Source organism: Prionailurus bengalensis, chromosome B3, assembly GCF_016509475.1.
Source record: "Prionailurus bengalensis isolate Pbe53 chromosome B3, Fcat_Pben_1.1_paternal_pri, whole genome shotgun sequence".
Taxonomy (NCBI): Eukaryota; Metazoa; Chordata; class Mammalia; order Carnivora; family Felidae; genus Prionailurus; species Prionailurus bengalensis.
In genome coordinates, this window is record NC_057355.1 from 26,280,606 (window position 1) to 26,303,732 (window position 23,127).

General features: G+C 36.4%; 1 protein-coding gene and 1 non-coding gene across 2 annotated transcripts in view; both read right to left on the reverse strand.

Annotated features, from left to right (window-relative positions):
* GABRB3 (gamma-aminobutyric acid type A receptor subunit beta3) overlaps positions 1 to 23,127 on the reverse strand; it is a 474,786-nt gene that overhangs the window by 337,456 nt on the left and 114,203 nt on the right. The gene's annotated exons all lie outside the window — the stretch shown is intronic.
* On the reverse strand, positions 20,591 to 20,698 carry LOC122469722. Its single transcript, XR_006293614.1, has one exon. It is a non-coding gene; the product is annotated as a U6 spliceosomal RNA (small nuclear RNA).

A 23,127-nucleotide genomic window follows, 5' to 3' on the forward strand; every position in this document is an offset into this window, starting at 1 on the left:
TGACTCTAGCCCTCACTGCTGTGTACCCATGAGGAGACCATGCAGCCATAAGAGTAAATGCTCATAGCCAGAACACTCACAGCCCAGATCCAGCCTTGTCTCCTGTCACTAGCTGACATCAAGGATCTGATCTGCACTAGTCTCTCCAGCTACACACCTGCATGGCCTCAGCCTGACTCTAGATGCTGGCCTCACCTGATGTGCACCCATGGTGACACCCAGCAATGAGAGTAGAGTATACCACACCCAGGGCACTCATAGTTGCTAGCATACTTGCAGTTGGCCCTGGCCATTACTGCTTGCCTTGACTTCCACCACTATGTGTGTGTCTGCAACTGGACTCTACCAATACACAGGAACCTGTAGCTAACTCCTGCAGCTGCGTGTGTGCATACCATTTGTTCTGGCCACAACTGATGCCTGCCCTGGTCCCTAGACACTGGACCTGGAGGCTCAGGAGGACTCTGATAGTCTTTATAGCCAGCACTGGACTCCACATAGCTGCAGCTAAAGGCCATATAGTTGTCAACACTGTGGATCTTAAAGGTCTGAGCTGATGAGACTTCATGCCCTCCCGGGCTCAGAACTGTCATATGTCCCTGGACTTGGTGCCATGTACCACTAGACCCAGGATCACAATATGCTCCAGAGAGTTCCCACTTACACGTGAAAGTCTTTCCTTACCAAAGCTAGTCCATAAAATCTAGAAAAATAACTTTTTCAAATGCACAAATACTTATGAAAGGCTAGATGAATCATGAAAAATCAGGGAAATATAATACCACCAAAGGAATACAGTAAACCTCCAGTGACTAATTCCAAAGAAATGAAGATACATGAATAGTCTGATAATGAAATCAAAATAATTGCTCTAAAGATGCTCAGAGAGCTACAAAAGAGCAAATAATTTAGTGATACCAAACAAACTACAAAAACGAAATGAGAAGTTCAACAAAGAGAAAACATATAAAAGACCCAAACAAATTTTGGAGTTCAAGAATTCAGTAGAGAGCTTCAGCATCAGACTTGAAGAAAATCAGTGAACTTGAAGAGAGATCATTTAAAATTATACAATCACAAGAGCAAAAAGAAAAAAAAAAGAAAAGAAAACAAAATGAAGATTCAGTGAAATCCCTATAAAAATTCCAAAGACGTTTTCATATAAAAAGAAAAATTCTCTAAAATTCATATGGGACCATAAAATACCCTAAATAGTGAAAGTAGAGAAACAACAAAGTTGGAAGCATCATGCTTCATGATTCAAACTATATTACAAAGCTATAATAAGCAAAGAGTATGATACTGATGTAAAAACAGATACATAGACCAAAGAAATAGGATCCAGAGCACAAAAATAAAGTTATGCATACATGGCCAACTAATATTTAGCAAGGAAGCCAAGAATGTTCAATGAAGAAAGGATAGTTTCGTTAATAAAAGGAGTCATGACAACAGGATAGCCACACGAAAAAGAATGAAATTGGACCTCTGTCTTACATCACTCACAGAAATTAACTCAAATTGGAGTTTGGACTTAAACATAAGACCTGAAACCATAAAATTTCTAGAGAAAACAAAAAATTCCTTGACATCATTCTTGGCACCAGACTTTTTTTAAATGACATCCAAAGTACATGCAGCAAAAGCAAAAATAAATAAGTGGGACTACATCAAACAAAAATGTTCTATACATCAAGAGAAACAATCAATAAAATGCAAAGACAACCTAGAATGGGAGAGAATATTTGTAAAGGATGTATCGGATAAGGTGTTAAGATCCAAAATCTATAAAGAACTCATACAATTCAAAAACAGGAAAATAACCCAATTATAATTAGAGGAACTTAATAGAAATTTTTCCAATATAAAATGGCTGACAATTACATGAAAACGTGCTCAACATAATCACCAGGGAAATGCAAGCCAAAACCATAATGAGACATCACCTCACATCTGTTACAATAACTATTATCAAAAGACAAGATATAGCAAATGCTAGAGGGGATGTGGGGGGGAAAGGGGAACCTTGTGCACTATTGGTGCAAATATTAATTGGTACAGTAACTATGAAAAACAGTGTAAAGCTTCCTGAAAAAAATAAAAATAGAACTACCATATGACCTAGCAATTCCACTTCTGGATATTTACCTGAAGAAAACAAAATCGCTATATTGGTAAGATAGTTGTACCCTCATGCCCACTGAAGCATTATTTATAATATTCAAGACATAGAAACAACCTAAGTATCCATTGATGGATGATTCAATTAAAAACATTATATACATATGTGTGTGTGTACATGTCTGTGTGTGTGTGTGTGTGTGTGTGTGTGTGTGTGTGTGTGTGAAGCAGTGTTTTTTCTTGCTTTCACATATATTTCATAATCTTTGTTGTTCACAGCTGGCTATCTTGTCTGTTAATATGTTAACAGGCTGTTAAATATGAAAAAAATAGATTTCATTCCTAGAAAGGAATACGCCTTTTCTCATCTAGGGCTTTATGATAGGGTTTCAGTTAAACTAGTTAAGAGTTGAACTCTGTTTAAGGTTTGTTGTTCTTACAGCTCCTTTCAGTTGCCACAGGCTTCAGACTCTTCTAGAGATATCTTATGTTTAGAGTAGAGGTTGTCTTGCCAGAGGTGTGTTTTCCACACCCCAAGACCTCCCGTGACTCCTCCATCCTTGGCTTTAAGCTTCTTTTGCACTGTGCCTCAGAGAGTGTCAGCCTTTGCAGGCTACTTGTTACAGAATGCTTATTTTCCTGGTTTTGAGGTTGGTGGGTATTTTTTTTTATTGTCTTAAGTCTCAGTCTGTTTATTTATGACTCTGTATTTAATGTTTTTCAAAATATGGTAAGGGGTTTCTTCTTTAATTTTTCTCAGTTGGTATAAAACCATTACAATTTACTTTTATATATTGAAATGCTATTTAGTTTGATAAATTAACTTACTAATTTTAATAACATATCTCTCTATGATTTCTTTGGTTTTTCTGTGTGCATGATTATGTCATTTATTCCTTTATATTCCGTTATAGTCTATATTTTTTGCCTCCCCTTATTGCTTGTAGTCATAGTGTTGAATAGAAATGGTGATAATGACTATTTATGTCTTATTCTCAAGGATGGATAATATGGTTAGAAAGTACACTTAATTCTGTAAGAAATTGGCATATTAACAAAATGATTGTATAATTTTATGTTTCTAACAGTAATAAATGAGAGTTCCATTTCTTCTCCAATCTCACTAACACTTGATTTTGTGAATCTTTTTAATGTTAGCTATTCTAAAAGGTGTGTAGTGGTATCTTGCGGTATTAATTTTTATTTTTTTTAGTAAGCTATAATTTTGTGCATCTTTTCAGGTATTTACATGCCATCTGTATACATTCTTTGGTGAATTACCTGTTTAAAGATTTTTTGAAATACTTTGTGTGATTTCTTATTATTGAGTTTTAAAAGGTTTTTATATATTCTTGCTATAGGTTTTATTTTTATAAAATACACTGAAAATATTTTGTCCAATTCTGAGGATTCTCTTTTGATTTTCTTAAAAGTGTCTTTCAAAGAGAAGCTTTTGATTTTTATGAAATTTGATTCATCAATTTTTTTCTATAGAGATCATGCTTCTAGGGTCATATCAGAGACATCTTTGCTTAACCTAAGGTCACTACAAAAGTTCTCTCCTGTATTTTCTACTGGAAGTTATATAGTTTTAGGTCTCACATTTAGATCTATGATTCATTCTGAGTTAACTTACATATATATCATGAATTATAGATGGTAGTTTCTTTTGTTTCTGCACTTGGGTATCTAAAGTTCTGCAGTATTTTTGAAAAGATAACCCTTTTTCTTCTGATTTGCCTTGGTACTTTCATTAAGAATCATTTTTCCAGTTTTGTTGGCTGTTTCCTTTGCTGTGCAGAAGCTTTTTATCTTCATAAGGTCCCAGTAATTCATTTTTGCTTTTAATTCCCTTGCCTTTGGGAATGTGTCAAGTAAGAGATTGCTACGGCTGAGGTCAGAGAGGTCTTTTCCTGCTTTCTCCTCTAGGGTTTTGATGGTTTCCTGTCTCACATTCAGGTCCTTTATCCATTTTGAGTTTGTTTTTGTGAATGGTGTGAGAAAGTGGTCTAGTTTCAACCTTCTGCATGTTGCTGTCCAGTTCTCCCAGCACCATTTGTTAAAGAGACTGTCTTTTTTCCATTGGATGTTCTTTCCTGCTTTGTCAGAGATGAATTGGCCATACATTTGTGGGTCTAATTCTGGGGATTCTATTCTATTCCATTGGTCTATGTGTCTGTTTTTGTACCAATACCATGCTGTCTTGATGATGACAGCTTTGTAGTAGAGGCTAAAGTCTGGGATTGTGATGCCTCCTGCTTTGGTCTTCTTCTTCAAAATTTCTTTGGCTATTGGGGGCCTTTTGTGGTTCCATATGAATTTTAGGATTGCTTTTTCTAGTTTCGAGAAGAATGCTGGTGCAATTTTGCAATGTGGATGGAACTGGAGAGTGTGATGCTAAGTGAAATAAGCCATACAGAGAAAGACAGATACCATATGTTTTCACTCTTATGTGGAACCTGAGAAACTAAACAGAAACCCATGGGGGAAGGGAAGGAAAAAAAAAAGAGGTTAGAGTGGGAGAGAGCCAAAGCATAAGAGACTCTTAAAAACTGAGAACAAACTGAGGATTGATGGGGGGTGGGAGCGAGGGGAGGGTGGGAGATGGCACCTTTTGAGGAGGGCACCTTTTGGGATGAGCACTGGGTGTTGTATGGAAACCAATTTGACAATAAATTTCATATATTGAAAAAAAAGAATCATTTTTCCATGTGTGCATCGGTTTATTTATGGACTTTCTGTACCATTCCTTTGATGTAACTTTCTCTCTCTACATAAATACCACATTGTCTTGATTATTAAAGTTTTACAAGTCTTAAAATCAAGTAATATTAGTCTTCAAACTTCTGTCATATTTTTAAGAATTATTGGCTTTGGATCGATAGGAAATTTATTATTATTTTGTCTATTTCTACAAAGAACATGAGGAGATTTCCATTGCAATTGCATTCATTCTAAGACCAATTTTAGGAGTCTTCTGACCCATTTATTTAGTACCTCTAAGATTTGTGTTTTTTTATATTATTTTATTATTTTTTAAATGTGAAATTTATTGTCAAATTGGTTTCCATACAACACCCAGTGCTCATCCCAACAGGTGCCCTCCTCAATACCCATCACCCACCCTCCCCTCTCTCCCACCCCCCATCAACCTTCAGTTTGTTCTTAGTTTTTAAAAGTCTCATATGTTTGGGCTCCTTCCCTCTCTAACTTTCTTTTTTTTCCCTTCCTCTTCCCCCCCCCCCATGGTCCTCTGTTAAGTTTCTCAGGATCCACATAAGAGTGCAAACATATGGTATCTGTCTTTCTCTATATAACTTATTTCACTTAGCATAACACTCTCAAGTTCCATCCACATTGCTACAAAAGGCCATATTTCATTCTTTCTCATTGCCACATAGTATTCCACTCTGTATATAAACCAGTTTCTTTATCCATTCATTAGTTGATGGACATTTAGGCTCTTTCCATAATTTGTCTATTGTTGAAAGTGCTGCTATAAACATTGGGATACAAGTGCCCCTATGCATCAGCATTCCTGTATCCCTTGGGTAAATTCCTAGCAGTGCTATTTCTGGGTAGATCTATTTTTAATTTTTTGAGGAACCTCCACACTGTTTTCCAGAGTGGCTGCACCAGTTTGCATTCCCACCAACACTGCAAGAGGATTCCCGTCTCTCCACATCCTTGCCAGCATCTATAGTCTCCTGATTTGTTCATTTTAGCCACTCTGACCTACGTGAGGTGGTATCTCAGTGTGGTTTTGATTTGTATTTCCCTGAAGAAGAGCGACGTTGAGTATTTTCTCATGTGCCTGTTGGCCATCTGGATGTCTTCATTAGAGAAGTGTCTATTCGTGTTTTCTGCCCATTTCTTCACTGGATTATTTGGTTTTCAGGTGTGGAGTTTGGTGAGTTCTTTATAGTTTTTGGATACTAGCCCTTTGTCTGATATGTCATTTGCAAATATATTTTCCCATTCCGTTGGTTGCCTTTTAGTTTTCTTGATTTTTTCCTTTGCAGGGCAGAAGCTTTTTATCTTCATAGGTCCCAATAGTTCATTTTTGCTTTTAATTCCCTTGCCTTTGGGGATGTGTCGAGTAAGAGATTGCTTCGGCTGAGGTCAGAGAGGTTTTTTCTTGCTTTCTCCTGTAGAGTTTTGATGGTTTCCTGTCTCACATTCAGGTCCTTTATCCATTTTGAGTTTATTTTTGTAAATGGTGTAAGAAAGTGGTCTAGTTTCATCCTTCTGCATGTTGCTGTCCACTTCTCCCAGCACTATTTGTTAAAGAGACTGTCTTTTTTTCGATTGGATATTCTTTCCTGCTTTGTCAAAGATTAGTTGGCCATACTTTTGTGGGTCTAGTTATGGGGTTTCTATTCTATTCCATTGGTCTATGTGTCTGTTTTTGTCCCAATACTATGTTGTCTTGATGATTACAGCTTTGTAGTAGAGGCTAAAAAGTAGTAGTAGTCTGGGATTGTGATGTCTTCTGCTTTGATCATCTTCTTCAAAATGACATTGGCTACTCGGGGCCTTCTGTGGTTCCATAGAAATTTTAGGATTGCTTGTTCTAGCTTCGAGAAAAATGCTGGTGCAATTTTGATTGGGATTGCATTGAATGTGTAGATAGCTTTGGGTAGTATCGACATTTTGACAATATTTATTCTTCCAATCCATGAGCACGGAATGTTTTTCCATTTCTTTGTATCTTCTTCAATTTCTTTCATAAGCTTTCTATAGTTTTCAGCATACAGATCTTTTACATCTTTGGTTAGGTTTATTCCTAGGTATTTTATGCTTCTTGGTGCAATTGTGAATGGGATCAGTTGCTTTATTTGTCTTTCTGTTCCTTCATCATTTGTGTCTAAGAATGCACCTGATTTCTGTACATTGATTTTGTATCCTGCAACTTTGCTGAATTCACGTATCAGTTCTAGCAGAGTTTTGGTGGAGTCTGTCAGGTCTTCCATGTATAATATCATGTCATCTGCAAAAAGTGAAAGCTTGACTTCATCATTGCCAATTTCGATGTCTTTGATTTCCTTTTGTTGTTTAATTGCTGATGCTAGCACTTCCAACACTGTTACACAACAGCGGTGAAAGTGGACATCCCTGTCATGTTCCTGATTTCAGTGAGAAAGCCCTCAGTTTTTCCTCATTGATGATGATATTAGCTGTGGGCTTTTCATAAATGTCTTTTATGATGTTTAAGTATGTTCCTTCTATCCCGACTTTCTCGAGGGTTTTTATTAAGAAAGAATGCTGAATGTTGTCAAATGCTTTTTCTGCATCTATTGAAAAGATCATATGGTTCTTATCTTTTATTTTATTAATGTGATATATCACATTGACTGATTTGCAAATGTTGAACCAGCATGTAGCCCAGGAATGAATCCCACTTGATCATGGTGTATAATTCTTTTTATATGCTGCTGAATTCGATTTGCTGGTATCTTCTTGACAATTTTTCCATCCATATTCATCAAGGATATTGGCCTGTAGTTCTCTTTTTTTGCTGGGTCTCTGTCTGTTTTAGGAATCAGAGTAATGCTGGTTTCATAGAATGAGTCTGGAAGTTTTCCTTCCCTTTCTATTTTGTGGAAAAGCTTGAGAAGGCTAGGTATTATCTCTGCTTTAAATGTCAGGTAGAATTCCCCAGGGAAGCCATCTGGTCCTAGACTCTTATTTGTTGGGAGATTTTTGATAACTGATTCAATCTCTTCGCTGGTTGTGGGTGTGTTCAGGTTTTCTATTTCTTCGTGTTTGAGTTTTGGAAGTGTGTGGATGTTTAGGAATTTGTCCATTTCTTCCAGGTTGTCCAGTTTGTTGGCATATAATTTTTCATAGTATTCCTTGATAATTGCTTGTATTTCTGAGGGATTGGTTGTAATAATTCCATTTTAATTCATGATTTTATCTATTTGAGTCATCCCCCTTTTCTTTTTGAGAAGCCTGGCTAGAGGGTTATCAATTTTATTTATTTTTTCAAAAAAAACAACTCTTGGTTTCATTGATCTGCTCTACAGTTTTTTTTTTTTTTTTTTAGATTCTATATTGTTTATTTCTGCTCTGATCTTTATTATTTCTCTTCTTCTGCTGGGTTTGGGTGTTTTTGCTGTTCTATTTCTATTTGCTTTAGGTGTGCTGTTAGATGTTGTATTGGAGATTTTTCTTGTTTCTTGAGATAGTCCTGGATTGCAATGTATTTTCCTCTCAAGACTGCCTTTGCTGCATCCCAGAGCATTTGGATCGTTGTATTTTAATTTTCTTTTTTTTTTTCTTTTTATTTTATTTTATTTTTTTTATATATGAAATTTATTGTCAAATTGGTTTCCATACAACACCCAGTGCTCATCCCAAAAGGTGCCCTCCTCAATACCCATCACCCACCCTCTCCTCCCTCCCACCCCCCATCAACCCTCAGTTTGTTCTCAGTTTTTAACAGTCTCTTATGCTTTGGCTGTCTCCCACTCTATCCTCTTTTTTTTTCTTCCCCTCCCCCATGGGTTCCTGTTAAGTTTCTCAGGATCCACGTAAGAGTGAAACCATATGGTATCTGTCTTTCTCTGTATGGCTTATTTCACTTAGCATCACACTCTCCAGTTCCATCCACGTTGCTACAAAAGGCCATATTTCATTTTTTCTCATTGCCACATAATACTCCATTGTGTATATAAACCACAATTTCTTTATCCATTCATCAGTTGATGGACATTTAGGCTCTTTCCATAATTTGGCTATTGTTGAGAGTGCTGCTATGAACATTGGGGTACAAGTGGCCCTATGCATCAGTGCTCCTGTATCCCTTGGATAAATTCCTAGCAGTGCTATTGCTGGGTCATAGGGTAGGTCTATTTTTAATTTTCTGAGGAACCTCTACACTGCTTTCCAGAGCGGCTGCACCAATTTGCATTCCCACCTATTTTCATCTGTTTCCATACATTTTTAAATTTCTTCTATAATTGTCTGGTTGACCCATTCATTCTTTAATAGGGTGTTCTTTAACCTCCATGCTTTTGGAAGTTTTCCAGACTTTTTCCTGTGGTTGATTTCAAGCTTCATGGCATTGTGGTCTGAAAGTATGCATAGTATGATCTCAATTCGTGTATAGTTATGAAGGGCTGTCTTGTGACCCAGCATGTGATCTATCTTGGAGAATGTTCCATGTGCACTCAAGAAGAAACTATATTCTGTTGCTTTGGGATGCAGAGCTCTAAATATATCTGTCAAGTCTATCTGATCCAATGTATCATTCAGGGCCCTTGTTTCTTTATTGATCCTGTGTCTAGATGATCTCTCCATTGTTGTAAGTGGAGTATTAAAGTCCCCTGCAATTATCACATTCTTATCAATAAGGTTGCTTATGTTTGTGAGTAATTGTTTTATATATTTGGGGGCTCCCATATTCGGTGCATAGATGTTTATAATTGTTAGCTCTTCCTGATGGATAGACCCTGTAATTATTATATAATGCTCTTCTTCATCTCTTGTTACAGCCTTTAATTTAAAGTCTAGTTTGTCTGATATAAGTATGGCTACTCCAGCTTTCTTTTGACTTCCAGTAACATGATAGATAGTTCTCCATCCCCTCACTTTCAATCTGAAGGTGTCCTCAGGTCTAAAATGAGTCTCTTGTAGACAGCAAATAGATGGGTCTTGTTTTTTTTATCCATTCTGCTACCCTATCTCTTTTGGTTGGAGCATTCAGTCTATTTACATTCAGTGTTATTATAGAAAGATATGGGTTTAGAGTCGTTGTGATGTCTGTAGGTTTCATGCTTTGTAGTGATGTCTCTGGTACTTTGTGGTCCTTGCAACATATCACTGACAGAATTCCCCTTAGGACCTCTCATAGGACCTCTTGTAGGGTTTAGGTGGTGATGAATTCCTTCAGTTTTTGTTTTTTTGGGAGACCTTTATCTCTCCTTCTATTCTAAATGACAGACTTGCTGGATAAAGGATTCTCGGCTGCATATTTTTTCTGTTCACCACATTGAAGATCTCGTGCCATTCCTTTCTGGCCTGCCAAGTTTCAGTAGATAGATCTGGCACTAGTTTTATTGGTCTCCCTTTATTTGTTAGAGCATATTTATCCCTAGCTACTTTCAGAATTTTCTCTTTATCCTTGTATTTTGCCAGTTTCACTATGATATATCGTGCAGAAGATCGATTCAAGTTACATCTGAAGGGAGTTATCTGTGCCTCTTGGATTTCAATGCATTTTTCCTCCCCAGATCAGGGAAGTTCTCATCTATAAGTTGTTGAAGTATACCTTCAGCCCCTTTCTCTCTCTCTTCCTCCTCTGGAATCCCTATTATATGCATATTGTTCCATTCGAATGCATCACTTAGTTCTCTAATTCTCCCCTGATACTCCTGGATTTTTTTTATCTCTCTTTTTCTCAGATTCCTCTTTTTCCATAATTTGATCTTCTAAGTCACCTATTCTCTCCTCTGTTGCTTCAATCCGAGCTGTGGTCCCCTCTATTTTATTTTGCACCTCATTTATAGCATTTTTTAGTTCCTCCTGACTGTTTCTCAGTCCCTGATCTCTGTAGGAATAGATTCTCTGCTGTCCTCTATGCTTTTTTCAAGCCTAGCGATTAATTTTATGTCTATTATTTTAAATTCATGTTCTGTTACATTGCTTAAATCGTTTTTTGATCAATTTGTTAGCTGTCGCTACTTCCTGGAGTTTCTTTTGAGGAGAATTCTTCTGTTTTGTCAGTTTGGATAGTTCCTGGAGTGGCGGGGAACTGCAGGGCACTTCCCCTGTGCTGTCTGGAGTAACTTGTGTTGGTGGGAGTGGCCGCAGTCAGACCCAATTTCTGTTCCCAGACCACCCTTGGGGCCACAGTCAGACTAGTGTGTACCTTATCTTCCCATCTCCCAGGGGCAGGGCTAACTGTGGAGTGGTGTGGGCCCAGTCTGGGCTTCTTGCACACTGCTAGGCTTGTGTTGCTGCTTCTATGGGATCTGGCATATTAGCTGGGTGGATCTGCAAGATGCACAGGGGTGGGAGGGGCAGGCTTAGCTCACTTTGCCTGGGTGGTCCCCTGGGGGAAGGGCCCTGGTGAGGGAGGCAGGCAGACCCATCAGAGGGATGTATACACAGAAGCACAGTGTTGGGTGTTTTCGCGGTGCAAGCAAATTCGGTGACAGAAACTGGTTCCCTTTGGGATTTCAGCTGGGGGATGGGTGAGAGAGATGGTGCTGGCCAGCGCCTTTGCTCCCTGCCCAGCTGAACTCTGTCTTCCAGGGCTCAACACATCTTCCTCCCATTGTCCTCTCGCCCTCTGGCACTCTGAGCAGAGCTGTTGACTTATAACATTCCAGATGTTAAGTCCCACTGGCTGTAAGAACTCATGCAGTCCAGCTCTGCCTTGCTGGGCAGGCTGCCCCTCCGACGCCCTGGCTCCCACACACCAGTCTGTGTAGTGCGCACTGCCTCTCTACCCTTCCTACCCTCTTCCTTGGGCCTCTTGTCTCTGCTTAGCTCTGGAGAGTCCATTTTGCTAGTCTTCTGGTGGTTTTCTGGGTTATTTAGGCAGGTGTGGGTGGAATCTATGTGATCAGCAGGACTCCCTGAGCCCAGTGTCCTCCTACCCTGCCATCTTGTCTCCTCTCTTCCCCTCTAAATTTCTATCAACAATATTTGTAGTTTTCAGTGTATATTGTTTTATATTGTCATATTTAGCCTTAAGTATTTCATAGTTTTTTATATTATTTAAACATTTAATTTAATTTAATTTAATAAATTTAAGGTTTATTTATTCATTTTGAGAGAGAGTGTGTGTGCATGCAAGCTGGGGAGGGGCAGAGAGAGAGAATCGCAAGAAGGCTCAATGCAGAGCCTGACATGGGGCTCCAACTCATGGACCATGAGATCATGACCTGAGCCAAAATCAAGATTCTGATGCTTAACAAACTGAGTCACCCAGTCACTCAAAGTTTTATTTTATTTTACTTAAAATGTTTTAAACATTTTATTTTATCTTTTAAGAGATAGAGAAGGACAGAGAGTGAACAGAGGAGGGGGAGAGAGAGAGAGAGGGAGATACAGAATCAATCCAAAGCAGGCTCCAGGCTCTGAGCTGCTCTGAGCAGCTCTGAGCCTTCAGAGCTCTATGTGGGGCTCAAACCCATTAATGTAAGATCATGTCCTGAATGGAAGTCAGATGCTCAACCAACTGAGCCACCCAGGCACCCCCAAGTTTTATTTTATTAATCTCAATTTTAATCAGTCATTATTGTTATATAGAAACAAAATTGATTTTTTTTCATATTGTTCATGCACCCTTCACCCTCGTTAAATTCTCTTAATATGTCTAGAAGCTTTTTCAGGATCACATTATTCCAGATAAATACTCCTGTGTCTGTAATGATAATTTTACTTCTTAATTTCAAATTTTGATGCCTTGTACTTCGCTTTTTAGCCTTATTTTAAGTGACTATAACCTTCAGTATAATGTTCAACAGAAGTGGTAAACAGTGAATAGACTTGAATTTATACTAATTTTAGGTGGCAAACATTCATTCAGTCTCTCACAATTAAGCATGATGTGAGCTTGGTGGTTTTTGGTAGATGTGCTTTTTCAAAAGAAGGAAATTCCCTTAGATTATTTTGTTTTGCTGAAATTTTTAGCAGAAGTGCATGTTGCTTTTGTTCAAATGCTTTTTCTCCATCTATTAAGTTTATCATATTGGGTTTCTCTTTTCATTTGTTAAAATGATGATTTCAGTTGAATGATTTAGAATAGTGGTCAGCAAAGTATAGCCCAAGGTCCAGCTGTTTTTGTGAATAAAGTTTTCTTGGGGACATAGCCATGCCATACATTTATATATTGTTTGATAGCTATGTTTATGCTATAGTGGAAGAGTTGAATAGTTGTGACAAAGACTATATACTGTAATCTAAAATATTTATTAGTTGGCCATTTACAGAAATAATTAGCTGATCTCTTATTTAGAATATTAAATCAACCTTGCATTTCTGGGATAAACTCTACTTGGTAATGATGTATTGTCCTCTTTATATGTTGCTAAGTATAATCTAAAATTTAGTTTAGGACATTTGCATCTATATAAATGAGGAATTTTGGTTTATAATTTTCTTATGTTGTAATGTCTTTTTCTGGGTTTTTTTTTCAACGTTTTTTATTTTTATTTTTGGGACAGAGAGAGACAGAGCATGAACGGGGGAGGGGCAGAGAGAGAGGGAGACACAGAATCGGAAACAGGCTCCAGGCTCCGAGCCATCAGCCCAGAGCCTGACGCGGGGCTCGAACTCCCGGACCGCGAGATCGTGACCTGGCTGAAGTCGGACGCTTAACCGACTGCGCCACCCAGGCTCCCCTCTTTTTCTGGTTTTTATAGTAAAGCTGACCTTATTGATTTGACAAACATCCCCTCCTCCTCAATTTTTGAAAGATTTTGTTTATAATTTGTATCATTTCTTTTTAAAGTTATTGATTAAATTCATGAGTGAAGCTATCTGAACCTAGAGTGTTTTTGTTTGTTTATCTGTTTGTTTGTTGAAGGGGAAGATTTTTAACTACTAACTCCTTTTCTTTAATAGAGATAAGGCTATCCATATTATCTGTTTCATCCTGGTTTAGCCTTGTTAGTGTATGTCTTCTAAGGAATTTAACATGCCACATTTATTGGCATGAAGTTGTTCAATATGTTCTTACTATCCTTTAATATTTATAGACCCTGTAGTGCTAGTTTTTCCTCCTTGGTCTCTCCAGATATTGGGTTCCATCTACTCAACTCAAAATCTTCCATGTTCTACCTGGATACTTAACTTTGCCAAGGCATTGAGAACTAGGACAATTATAGGCTTACCTGGTATGTTTTCTGTCTCTGAGAAATTCCTTCATTATCCAGTTTCAATGTCTTAAAAGTCATATTTTTATACTTTTCTGTCTGATTTTCATTTGTTTCAGGTAACAGGTTAGTTAGATCCAGTCTCTAAAACTCTTTCTTGACTGGAACCAAAAGTTCCTGATTATATTATCGATCTTTAACTTTTCTTGTTTATTTTTATATGCATTTCAAATGATCTATTTCTCTATCAACATAGCTTCAGTTACATATTGAAATTTGATACCCTTTATTTATATATCATTTAGTTCATGATATTTTTAAAAATTCCATTATTATTTTTTATTCCCCTCATGCATTATTTAAAAGCACTGTCTTAATTCCCAAATGGGTAAATCTTTTCTAGTCATTTGTGAGCACAGAGGAGGAGGATTGCTGATATCTAAATTTAATTTCACTGAAGTAAAAAAAAATACAAGAAATGTGGTTTCAATTCTAAATATATTAATTTTGTCCTTATCTCTTATTATATGGTCAATTTTAGTAAATGTTCTATGTATACGTAAAAATAATGTATATTTTGGAATTGTTACATGCAGTGTTTTATATATGCGAATGTGATCTTTCTTTTTCAAATCTGATATATTTTTTCCTGAATTTTTTGAGTTCTGTTTCCATCAGTTTATGGTGTAGAATATGATCAACTTTAGCAAATGCTCATTCATTCTTTCAACAAAAATTGATTATATGTCTATTTGCCTATTTGTTCATTTTCCTCAGCAAAAGATCCCCCTAGTTTATGCTTCTATGAAAATGTCTAGCAATAGGTAACTGTACATGGGGCATGGGAGAAAAAAAGGTAGGGCTGACTTTCTCATATACATAATTCAACAAGTCTTCCAATTTCTGTCCCAGTTCTCATTCTTGTCTTTGTTATATCTGCTTCCTGTAATTCTGGAATATCTTCTGTATCTACCAGACATTTGGCTCCTTTCCACTGTACCCTCTCAGCACCCAGTCTAGATAGCTGCTTTTTCTGTTTTTTTACTCAAAAAAATCTGTATCTATTTTATTTTATCAAATTTTTTCCCTTTGATGAATGTTTTTTGATGCCTAAGTGTTTTGGGGTAAGCTTTTTTGGCTCATACAGTAAAGGGTTACTATTTTACATAACAAGAACACTGGAGTAAAGATTACTGTAGGATTGGCTTGTTGACAGTTCTTGCATCTTTCCATCTGCCAACTGTGTTAAAGCAATCCCCAGGCCAGTTCTCCTCAGGACCACAAGATGGCTCTAGCAGATTCCACTGTTACATCATGGGAAGGCCCAGACATCTCTTCTGTGCTTCATTAACTACCGCTGTATCTCTCACGGGACAATGGTGGTTGATACGGAGAAGGATAGATGTTGAGGGAGGAGAGAAAGTGTGGCTAGATCATGTAGGCTCTTTGGTGGTTGCAGTTTTATTTTAATTTATTCTAACTGAAATAGGAAGTCATAGAGAATGGTAGAAATAACATAGGGAATGGTGTGATTTCTTTTTGTTGAGCCTTAAAATATCACATCAGATTTTACATGGAGGAGAGATTGATTATGGGGTGACATACAAGAAAGATAATAGAAAAATGTGTTAAGACTAGTAATCTATAAGAGCTAAAACTAAGATTAAATAATCTATTTGTTTAGTTTATTTATTTATTTATTTTGAGGGAGACAGAGAAAACACGAGCAGTGTGTTTGTTTGTTTGTTTGGGTACCAAATTACTTTATTTGAAGGAATGGTACAAATGAAAGAAGTTAAGTAGATGTTTTGGTACAACTTATAGAAAAGGAAAAGGTAACCCAAACATGCATGCATTTCTTTGGTGACCAGGGAAGTCACCCTTGTGGATATGGGAAGACAGCCTAAGGCTTAGTTCTCATTATCACTGTTTCCCAAAGTGTTCTTGTCAAAGAGTTAGTCTGTCATGCCAGATTCAGGAGCCCCTCTTGTGCAGGTTGGTTACCTGGTCACCCAATTCTTTGATGGATTTCACCTGCTCATTCACGTAATGAGTCTCAATGAAGTCACATAAATGGAGGTCACTTTTATCAGTGGCCAGTTTGTGCACCTCCAGTAGTGAAAGATTCATACTCTTTTCCAAGTGTAACATACACTCTATTGCATTCAGCCTGTTCTCCCAATCATCACCGTCTGGTTTCGTGATGTCCTAAAGGAAGATTCTGCCACCTGGTTGGTTCTGCAGCTTCATCAGCTTCTCAGCATGTTCCCTCTCCTCATGAGATTGGTGAAGAAAATATTTGGCAAAGTTCTTCAAAGCCCCATCATCAACGTCAAAGTAGTAAGAGATAGGAAGCATTGAGCTCCAGGTTATTCTGGCCATTGAAGCAGTCTCCAGGCCTGGTGGTAGTTCTGGTGCACCTGCAAGGAGTCCTGGGTCCTATGGCTAAAAGAGAGGCTGTGGGGTCCGAGACCGCTGTGGCACCAATCAGAGGGGACTGTGAAGAGATGGTGAAGTGCTGGCTCTGAGGGCACCCTCCCCTCACGCCCTTGTGGGCGGGGTTCAGCACTGGTTCAGTCCAAGCACTGTTGAAGCAGGAAACCACAGTGATTCTACGAGCAGAGAAAGAGAGAGGGATAGAGAGAATCCCAAACAGGTTCCACACTGCCAGCACAGAGCCGGATGTTGGACTTAAACATAAGAAACTCCAACATCATAACCTGAGCCAAAAGCAAGAATCCAGTCGTTTAACCTACTCAGCCACCCAGGTGCCCCTTAAATAATATATTTCTATCCCCTGCATGTAAGTTAATTAAAACCAACAGCAGGTGAATTTTGCAACTTTAATTTATTCTCCAAAAAGAACATTTTTTCTTTCTGCCTGTGAGCATTTTCTACTTCACTTTCTTCTTATGTTTTGTTAAAATAAATATCAAAAATCGTAGCAAAGTATTAAAACACACATATATGAAAGATCCAATGCTAATGCTTCAGTAAGGGCTGACAAGTGCACAAAATTATAAGTAGAACTTCCTCCTCTTTTTTTCATTACAGTGCTGTCTGATATGTGCTACAACTTATTGCAGAGTATGTCAAATATTACAGATGAAAGCAGAAGTGTTATAAAGTACTTTAACACTATTTAGTGCTTCCTCTTCTATTTAGACATAGTAAATAGTAAATAAGAACTATGAAAATTGACATAGTTTCATGTTTTTCTATCCAGATGTATGTATTCTCTCTTTTTTTGTTCAAGTTTTCTCATTCAATGACATTTTGTGATTATCTTCATTAAGATGCTACAGAGTACTTACACTTACCAAAGGTATTTTGTTAATTGCTTGTCTAATGTGAAGATTATTCTCTTTATATGCTTACATTTTTCTTGATGATTTAAATAGCTTCTATTAGAACATATATTTAGTAAGTAGCTAACCATCTTGGTAAACTATTAAAAAATAATTTATAATATTTGCTTCAGCTTGCTCAAGTTTCTATGTATACATTACAATACTTGAAAAGAATACTTTTGTCTTTTATTTCTTTTCTTGCCTTTTTGCTTTGAGAAAACATCCAAAATAATACTAATGGGGCTATCTTTAATGTGTCTACATAAAAAGGGCAATTTCATATGGTTGACATTTAAGTATTAACAATTTCATTAAATATGGTTAGAATAAATAATCCACTTAAAAGATAGTGATTCTCAGATTTACTAGATTATTTTTACAATATTGAATATTCTTACTTAAAAAAAGCAATTTCAAGTATGATGTGTTGTAGTAGAAAGATTAAAAATAAAGAATGAAGAAAGATATCTCTGAAATGGTACCCCAACAGGAAAATTATATAGCTATACTTTAACAAAATAGGCTTAATAAACTTCAAGGCAAGATTATTACTTGGGATCAAATGGATACTAGAGAATGAAAAATTGTCCAATCATTAAAAAAGACTCTTGGAAATGCTTATTTGTAAAAACAAACAAACAAGCAAACAGACAAAATACCAATGAGGTTGTAGAAAATTTGAGCAGTACTATTAACAAAATTGATCCTATGGACATTAATTGCATATTTCACCCAATAAATGCAGAATACATATTCTTTGCATGACCATGTAAAATATTTACAAACGTATTATTATCTTAAAGCCTATCTCAATAAATTTCGAAAGACTGAAATACAAAACATGTTTCTTAAATAAAATGCAATTAATTTAGAAATCAGTGACAAAAGATAAATACAAAATTACTATTTTCTTGGAAATTAGCTCATAGGTCACAGAAGAAATAATAGGATTTTAAAAAATTTGAAGTGAAATAAAAAAAAATCCAAATATCAAACTTGTGAGTTACAGCTAAAAATTAGTAGGATAAAATTTATAGCCATAAATACTTACATTTTAAAAGAAAAAAAGACTAAAAATTTACTAGCTAAATGTACATTACATGATGGTGGAGAAAGAAAATCAAATTAAAAAAAAGTAGAAGGCAAGAATAATGAATGATTATAGAAGAGATCAAAGAAGTAGAAAACAAACATATAATAAAGGCAATTATTAGTTACTATGTACAAGCAATGGGTGATGGGTATTGAAGAGGGGACTTTCTGGGATGAGCACTGGGTGTCATACATAAGAGGTGAAACACTGGGTTTTACTCCTGAAGCCAAGACTACATTGTATGTTAATTATCTTGAGTTTAAATTAAAAAAAAACATAAAATAAAACCCTGATTTTAATATTCTAGAAAATTTAGTAAATATACAAGTCACTGACATATTACTGAAAACATGTTCTCTTTCTCTTAAGTAGCAAATATTGGATTAAACTAAGAAGACCTCAGTAAAAAATTTAGAAAATAAATGAAAAGGCAAAACAAACAAACAAACAAACAAACAAAATATAATTACTAGCAAGGCCAAAGTTGATTATTTGAAAACAAAAATAGGGGCACCTGGGTGGATCAGTTGGTTAAGTGTCAGACTTCAGCCCAGGTCATGATCTCATGGTTCATGAGTTTGAGCACCCCAGTGGGCTCTGTGCTGACAGCTTAGAGCCTGGAGCCTGCTTCTGATTCTGTGTTTCCCTCTCTGTCTCTGCTCCTGTCCTCCTTATGCTCTGCCTCTCTCTCTCTCTCTCTTTCTCAAAAATAAGAATAAACATTAAATAATTTAAAAAAAGAAAAACAAAAAATAATGACATCTCTGGTGAGATTTCAATAGGAATAAAAAGACACTACACATAATATTTAGAAATAAAACATGAGGCATTACTACAAGTACTGCAGAAATTTAAAAAAAAATAATAAAAGGATATTATCATTTTTTTTAATTCTGTGAAAATTGAGATATAATTTTATTTATTTAATTTATACTTACTTGAAAAAATAATAACCTTACCAAAACAGACCATAGAAGAAATAGAGAAATGCTGGCTACAAGAGTATGGTAACATTATAGGCTTTCTGTCTGTTTGTGCTTTTGATATTCCCAACTACATTAATGAAAACCAAACAGAGCAGTTTGGATAGCAAAGGTGAGAGGTAGGAGTGTAAAACATATGCAACATTTTCAATCAAACTAAGTGACAAGGAATCTTTATGAAACCCAGAATAAAGGAAGACATGTCCCAACACAAAAGAGCCAAAGGCTCTTTTGAGACCAGTCATTACTCAGCAATGGCACAGAAATTTAAAGTATAGAATGACCCCAAGAACCCAAAATCACAAAAACCACCACCACTCAACCATCAGAAAACTGTAAACTAAGCAATAACCTGATGAGTAAATCTGGGATAAACTAGTATTATTCAGAAATGTTCTCACAGGCTTTTCATTGCAAATAAGCATGAAATTTATGGGGAAATATTAAATGGGAAGCAGTACTGAAGCAGACCAAATCGCTTAAGATTCCAGAAAGATTAATCATTTCCTTTTCAAAGGACAAAAGTCTACCCCAAAGAATAATCTGTGGTAACAAAACATAAAAGGATCAGGATCACAGGAAAAAGATGGTTCAGAGATTGGAAAGATGTGAGGAAGAAAGGGTATGGCATAGCAGACCTTAAAGACTACTGCAAAAGGAAAACACACTGATGTAGAACTCTGACTCACACAAACACAAAGATTAGAAGACTTCTGGAATCATAGTTAATCCTGAGGAACATAGAAATGGATACACAGTTATTTCTTATACTTTTAAGATACTTTTATTTTTAAGAGTGTGCCTTGAGCCATGAAGTTGAGCTACGCTTGACGATTGCTGCTTTCACAAAAGGTTCTAATAGAACAAAAAGAGTTCAAATCAAAGCCAGGACTTAGGAAATGGTTATATTAACTGAATAATATGCCAACAAATAATAAAACCTACTGGAAAAAAAGTGATAAAAGGAAATACAAAACGTGAAATGTCAAAAATGTGATGAAAAATATCATACTATGAGTGCCCCCCCCCCACCATGTTTGGCATCTGCCTGCCTCACTTTCACCATCTCTTTATCCAGGACATTTTCCAGTGGCCAAGGACATTTTCCAGTGGCTAGAGCTCTGCTTCTCTACTTTCGGAAATGGTAAAGTGCCTTAGAATAAAAGTTCTCCTGGAGCAATCCTCAATCAATAATGGGGATTTTAAAAAGACCTAATTCAAACACTCTTTTATGAAATTTGTGTCATCCTTGTGTCAGGACCATGCTAATCTTCTCTTTATTGATTCAATTTTCAGGGTATGTGCTGCCAACATGAGCATGCTCCAACATCCTTTAGATGGAATCATTCTGGACAGAATCTTTGCTTTAGTGTCTTGAGTTCCCCAGGGGGACTATGCCCTAGTTACCTAGAAAGAGAACTTTCTTGATAATGCACTCATTTGTCTGTCTTTCTTTCCTTGCCTCACTTCCAATCATCCCCCCTTGTGTTTTCTCCACCTTCCAAATGAACTACTTCACCCAACCCTCTTCTCATAGTTTCCTTCTGGGAAAATCAAAACTAGAGACAAAAACTCTAGCTTAATATTTCCAAAGCATTTAACATGAAAAACACCCTAAGGGTGTTAAATACCATGATTACCACCATAAGAGAAAGAGAAAACAAAACAACAACAACAAAAAGAGTAAAATTATCAAATACAAACAGATAAAAGATAAAAATGGCATGAGAAAAAGGTATACAGATAGAAGATATGTAGGACAGCTCAACATATATGATATGGAAGTCCTCTGATAAGAACACTAAAGCAATGAAACTAAGAAAATATTTAAAACTATAATAAAATACATAAGTCACAGAGATGAAAAGTATAGACTAGGAATATAGTCAATAATATTATAATAATGTTGTATAGTGACAGATGGTTACTATACTAAATAGGAAATGATATTTGGAAATGATATTTTTGATAAAAGGTTAGTGTATCCAAACCATATAGACAACTTATACAACTCAACACCATAAAATAAAATAATCCAAATTAAAAATTGCAAAAACATGAACAGACATTTCCCCCACAAAAGACATATGGATGTCCAACAGACATTTGAAATATGATTAACATCATTCATTATCAGGGAAATTCAAATCAAAACCACAATGATATATCACCTCACACCTGTCAGAATGCCTAAAATCAACAACACAAGAAATAACAGGTGTTGGGGAGAATGTGGAGAAAAAAAGAGCCCTTTTGCTCTGTGGGTGGGATTGTAAATTGGTGCAGCCACTGTGGAAAAGAGTGTGGAGGTTCATCAAAAAGTTAAAAACAGAATCACCAGTAATTCCAATTTTGGAGATCAGTAATTCCACTGGAGATTTACCCAAATAATATAAAAACACTAATTCAAAGGGATATATGCACCCCAATGTTTATAGCATCATTATTTACAAATATCCGAACTATGGAAGCAGCCTATCTCCATCGATAGAGATATAGATGATAGATGATAGATAGATAGATAGATAGATGATAGATGATAGATCTATAGATGATAGATAGATGATAGATAGATAGTGGAATATTACTCAGTCATAAAAAAAATTAAATCTTGCCATTTGCAAACATGGATAGATCTAGTGGGTATAATGCTAAGTGAAATAACTCAGAGAAGAACAAATGCCATATGATTTCACTCATATGTGTAATTTAAGAAGCAGAACAAATGACCAAAGAAAGGTAGAGACAAACCAAAAGATAGACTCTCAACTATGGAGAACAAACTGATGGTTACCAGAGTGGAAGTGGGTGGGGAGATGGGTGAAACATGTAAAGAGGTTTAAGAGTACACTTACAATGGGCACTAAGAAATGTATATAATTGTTGAATCACTATATCATACACCTAAAACTGATATAACACTGTATGTCAACCATACTGGAATTAAAATTTACAAAAAATTAAAAATTAGGGATGCCTGGGTGGCTCAGTCGGTTAAGTGTCAGACTTCAGCTCAGGTCATGATCTCACAGTTCATGAGTTCCAGCCCGTGTCAGGTTCTATGCTGACCAGTCAGAGCCTGGAGCCTGCTTCAGATTCTGGGTCTCCTTCTCTCTCTGCCCTTCCCCCACTCGTGCTCGGTCTCTCTCTCTCTCTCTCTCTCTCTCTCTTAAAAATATATAAACATTAAAATTTTTTAATAAAAAAATAACATTGTATCTCATTCTCCACGTATCAGGCACTTGTAAAGTATTTTCTATACTTTAATTCTTAGTGCCAATATTTCCCCTGTTACCATTGTGGCTCACATTATTGCAACTGGACTACATGCTTCTGCTTTTGCTCCATGCATTCTTTTCTCAACATAGGTCCTACTAAAAGGAAGTCAGATCATATCACTACTCTGTCTAAAACCTTTCAGTAGCTTTACTTCTTACAAAACTTTTTGCCATTACCTGCAGTGTCATACAAGAGGCCATGAGAGTTCTGTCTTCATTGCCTCAAACCTCCATCATCCACCCCTCCAGCCATATTTGCATCTTCCATGACCCTTGAAAACACTTAGTGCACTACTGTCTGGAGCTGTGTATTTTCATTGCATTCAACTTAACAACCTTGCTCCAGATTTCTATAGGAACTCATTCCTTCACACCCTTTAAGTCCTGAATCAGATGTCATTTTCCCTGGACATCTTATCTGAAATTTCAAACTTATCCACCATAATACTTCCTACCTACCTTATTCGCTTT